Source organism: Eumetopias jubatus, unplaced genomic scaffold (assembly GCF_037043125.1).
Source record: "Eumetopias jubatus isolate StellerSeaLion01/CBP00866 unplaced genomic scaffold, mEumJub1_p1.0 scaffold_3, whole genome shotgun sequence".
NCBI classification, from domain to species: Eukaryota; Metazoa; Chordata; class Mammalia; order Carnivora; family Otariidae; genus Eumetopias; species Eumetopias jubatus.
The window spans coordinates 94,983,769-94,988,978 of NW_028274809.1; the positions used below are offsets into that span (position 1 = coordinate 94,983,769).

General features: G+C 45.3%; 1 pseudogene; it reads left to right on the forward strand.

Moving 5' to 3' along the window:
• The first annotated feature begins 4,086 nt into the window (after positions 1–4,086).
• On the forward strand, positions 4,087–4,780 carry LOC114207264 (large ribosomal subunit protein uL1 pseudogene; annotated as a pseudogene).
• Positions 4,781–5,210: the final 430 nt, after the last annotated feature.

Genomic DNA, 5,210 nt, shown 5'->3' on the forward strand with positions numbered 1-5,210 from the left:
TAAGGGAAGGACCAGCCCGGGCCTGGAAGGAAGACTGAGTCTGACCCTTTGGTCAGCCTCATTTTCTTGGATTGTGATAGACGATTCCCCCCCACCAACTCCTTTTATCTTTTGAGTAACACTTTTGATATATTTGGGGGGGCAGATTTCAAAAGTAATACGTGCTTACTTTAGGTAATTAGAAAAGTCCAGAATATACAAGGTGAAAAATACAAATCATCCATAATCCTTCTGTCTAGTTATAACCACACTGCCTTTAAAGAATAAAAATAATAATAATTAAAAAAAATAACCACACTGCCATTTCGTATATGTACTTCTGGTCAGAGACAGCATGTAGGTTGGTAGGTAGGTAGACACACAAGCCACAACATCACTACATTTGGCTGTGCCAAGACAATGGAGTTCTTGACTCTCCAGAAGAGTGGGTTTCACAAGGTGTCATTCTCAGACTAGCAACATAGGCATGCTTTGGGACCTTTTTAGTAATGCAAATTTTCAGACCTCCTGGGAGTAAGAGTCTGGGGGTGGGCCCAGAGATGTCTCATTTAACCAGCCTTGCAGGTGATTCTAATGTATACTAAAGTCTGAGAACTACTGCTCTATAACTCACCCGCCCTCTAAACCACTGTCCCACTCTGACCCCTTCCCCATCTGCTATATGGGATTGCCAGAAAAGATTCTCAATTTAGCTCATTGGAGTTTAAACTTAGTCCAAGCCAATCATTTATACAGCCCATTTAGGTTTAACTTTGTCTTCTTGGGACAATTGCTCAGTCTTTCAGATATTTTCCCTGTCAAACTTATCCACCCCTCTCAAGACGGTGTCTGGGAATATGGGCTTTGCGTGTCCATGTCCACAGGGCTAGAGGGACACATGGGCTTGTGCTGATGTTCCCCTTGGTGCTGAGTGCTGGTGCTGAGAGATAGCTGGCCCGATCTCATTTTTGGACATTCTGCAGGCATTTGCCCCGACATTTGTGACCACTGACACATTTGTGACCGCTGACATATTTGTGACAATCCTGTTCTTTCTCAGATTGTCCGGGGTCCAGGGGCCTCCCTCTGCTATCTAGGTCTTTCCATAGCTCCAGCAGTTACTGTAGACCCCTGAGTTTCTGCCACATCTTCTATTTACTCTTAACTGGCTTGGCTCCCTCATGCGGTCACCTGTCCATGTCCTAACTTGGGGTCCATACCCTGAGGGGATGCTTGCTGGACTCAGCCCTGTCTCTCGGCCTTATTGGTCACGTGCCTTGAGCTTGCCTTGCACAGTGGTCTCTGCCCTGAGTACCCAGAGGAGATTAGGTGAAGGTTCTGTCTGCCCATGGTCCCTCTAGCTCAGGGGGCATAGCTTCTTCTCCCTCAAATCTCCCCAACTCTGTGTCCATTTCTCTCCCCTCTAATCTCTTATGCAAAGCCATTGATATGTTGAATGACCCTCTTTTCCTAGTTCCCAGCTTTCAAGCTCATCTCAGGTGTAAACGCCTATTTTGAATGTCAAAAGCTAAAGAGTAATTCTTTCTCTTGGCATCTGTAATATGCCTGGCCTCGAGGCAGATGGATGTAGGAAGGCAAAATAGAAAAACACAACAATATGTTTCCAAACCTTACCCTCTTTTCATAATCAAATATATACACAACGTTCACATAATTTGGATTCTGCTGCATGTACTTTGTGATGGGTCTTTTTTTTTTTGTCACTTATCCATATGCCATGAACATTGTTTCCATGTCATTAAATACTTTTCTACAACATGACTTTTAATGGCTCTGAGGAATTCAATTAAATGTGTGGTGGGAAGGAAACTACATTGCTATTTTCAAAGCTATTGGCAGTTTGTCTTGGTTTCTCTGGGGCGTGGTGGCACAATTTATTTAAGGGAGAGATTATTATTTTGTTTTAATTGGGATAAAAGAAACACTTTAATGAGCCTTTTGATTATACGAAGGCAAGAAGTAATGCCTTCACTGGAGCCAAAGTTTTAGGTTAAGAAGGAGATAAATGGCGGTGAAAAAGTTGTCTCCTTGAGTTGTTCTGACGGTTGTAGAGTTTTGGCTTTCTTTGGGAGTTTGGAGTCAGGGGTTGCAGCCTCGGATACAGGAAAGGGAGGAGGACTTGGATACAAGTACAAATGAACTCCAGCAGGGGGAAGTGGGCCAGGACAGAGGTGAGATGGTCAGCAAGAAGTCCATTGCACTGAGGCACAAAAGATGGATTTAGGAATATTGCTGTCTCACTTTGACAGAAGTTTTATTTTCCTGTCTCGTCTTCTTCTATCATAAAAATCAAGGAAAGACTATTGCACACACAGTTGCACACCCCATTGATGCCTTGAGAAATGAAGGAAGGGGGATATTTTCATGTTTGCAGTGAAGTGGAAGGAGGGTAGAAATATGGCCAAAAGACATTAGACATTGAGAGCAACATGAATCAGGGGGTGTCAGCTACCTCCAACCACTGCAGCTACTCCCACGGATTATGAGAAACATTCAGGAATCCCTGTGTCATAAAGAATGAGAAGTCCAGTTATTTTATTTGAGTATTAAATAACAGGGTGACCACACAAGGCTGGAAAGCCTGGGACACTTTAGCCATAAGTGTATATTAATTTGTTTAAACATGCCTTATTTGGTGTATTTTTTCCCCATTTTCTGCTGTCATTCATAACACTGGTATAAGCAGCCTTATAGGTAAAGTTTGGGTATATTAGTCATTGTGTCCCTGAGGCAAATTCCCTGAAGTGGGATTGCTTGGGTGATGGAATGCCCATTTCAAAGACTTGTGATGTAGAACAAATTTGTTTTCAGTCTTTGAATTTCCCAGAAGAACCTGTAGGGACATGAATCTATTAGAATCGCTACTTTGCTTGTCGTCTGTGAACCAGATGGAGGATTCCAGGTGTCTGGAGGAATGCCTATGTCCTGAGTTCAAATCCTCATACCACACTTACGGCTTGGGAAACACTGGGTGAGTCAGATCTCTCTCTCTCTCTCTCTCTCTTAGATTTTCCTCACTTCAAAAACACAAATGATTCGGTATCAACCTCCTAAGTTTGATTTCATGGAAATTACATTTAGAAAGTTCATAGAATTTTGTAGATACTAAAAATCCATAGATACTAAAAATACCGAATTATCTGCCCTTTTTGTTCATAGTGAGAGAGACTTGAAGATTTCAGTGTTTTTGTCTCCGCAGCTCCAGAAAGGGAAGAAACATAAGCCATGTGGAACCTGTGTGCTTGGGTGTCCTCTGCCAGCCATTAGCCTGAGTAATTTGATTCAAGGATATTTATGACCCACTTCTGAAAAGCTGCCACCCAGGCGGTGCTGTTTCTTATGTTCCCTTGCAGAGAAACCAACGGACAAGTAGAAATTGTGTGTTCTGTAAAGGGGCAGATCTGGAAATTCTGGAAAGTCCACTGTGTAAACACACGTATGTTTCCCTAGGACTCACCAGGCTGGAGCCTGGGCGAGGGTTCCTCTTGTCCTCACTGGTGCTTCTTCTCTCAGACCCTCACTGGCAATCATTTCAGCTCATCTGGCAGAGAGCAGGGGGCCCGCCTGTCTCTGCAACGCCTTTCTTTCGTTAAGAATGAGTCATGTCAGTATGGCCGGCTGGTACCAGAGGGGCAGGAAGTGTTTGCAAATGAGCTCGTGCTCCTTGACACCTGCGAGGTCAAATCCCACACACAGACAAGAGTTGCTCAGGAGCACGTGAACAGGGCAAATCGGGAGGAGAAATCCATGATGGTCCTGTCTCTCTAGCTCCCTGATGTCGTTGTGGAGGCTTTTTACAGACGCTCTTCCATCAGGGCTGGGCCTGGGGGGGTGGCTGAAGGAGGTGCGTCACGCTCTGCAGGGGTGGATCCCATCTTTATTTAGAATTCTAGAATTTTGCTTTTCATGGATTTTTTTTGCATGAATTTTGATTAAAAGATACTGCTCTATTGGATTGAATAGTGTCCCCCTCCTTAGGTTCAGAACCTTAGAACGGGAACTGATTTGGAAACAGTCTTTGTGGGTGTAGTCCATTAAGATAGGTCACATGGACTCTCTTTTCCGGCTACTGTGGCGTGAAGAACCATGAGCAGCAAAGTCTCCTGCGACACCCCTGTACAAGGTGATGTGGGAAGTCCTGCACGGGAACCAGCGAAAGCGCCGGAAGTTTTTGGAGACGGTGGAGCTGCAGATCAGCCTGAAGAACTCTGACCCTCAGAAGGACAAACACTTCTCCGGCACTATCAGGCTTAAGTCCACTCCCTGCCCCACGTTCTCCGTATGTGTTTTGGAGGATCAGCAGCACTGTGATGAGGCCAAGGCAGTGGATATTCCCCACATGGACATTGAGGTGCTGAAGAAACTCAACAAGAATAAGAAATTAGTCAAGAAGCGGCCAAGAAGTATGATGCCCTTTTGGCTTCAGAATCTCTGATCAAGCAGATCCCATGAATCCTGGGCCCAGGCCAGAATAAGGCTGGCAAGTTCCCTTCCTTGCTGACCCACAATGAGAACATGGTGGCCAAAGTGGATGAAGTGAAGTCCACCATCAAATTCCAGATTGGAAGAAGGTGCTGTGTCTGGCAGTGGCTGTTGGCCATGTGAAGATGACAGATGACGAGCTTGTGTACAACATCCACTTAGTGGTCAATTTCCTGGTGTCCTTGCTCAAGAAGAATTGGCAGAATGTCCGGGCTTTATACATCAAGAGCACCATGGGCAAGCCCCAGCGCCTGTACTAAGGCACAGTTCAATAAATCCTAGTGCTACCCTTAAAAAAAAAAAAGGGTCACAAGGGAGCAGGGCAATCTCTAAGTCCAGGGACTGGTGTCTTTATGCGAGGACCATGTGATACACAGAGACACAAACGGAAGACCCACACGTGAAGACAGAGGTGGAGACCAGAGGGATGCAGTGACAAGCCAAGGAAGGGCAAAGATGGCGGCAACCAGCAGAAGCTGGGAAGAGGCAAGGCAAGCTTCATCCTTAGAGCTGTTGGGGGAAGAACGGCCCTGCTGACACCCTGACTTCTGACTTCTAGCCTCCAGAACTGCGACAGAATCAATTTCTGGTGTTTGGAGCTCTCCAGTCTGTGGGACTTTCTAATGGCAGCAGCCCAAGGAAACCATCGCGAGTGCATTAAAATATGATTTATCTCAATCGCAGAGTTTTTTGGCACCCTCTTAAATTCTGTACCTGCATTGAATGCC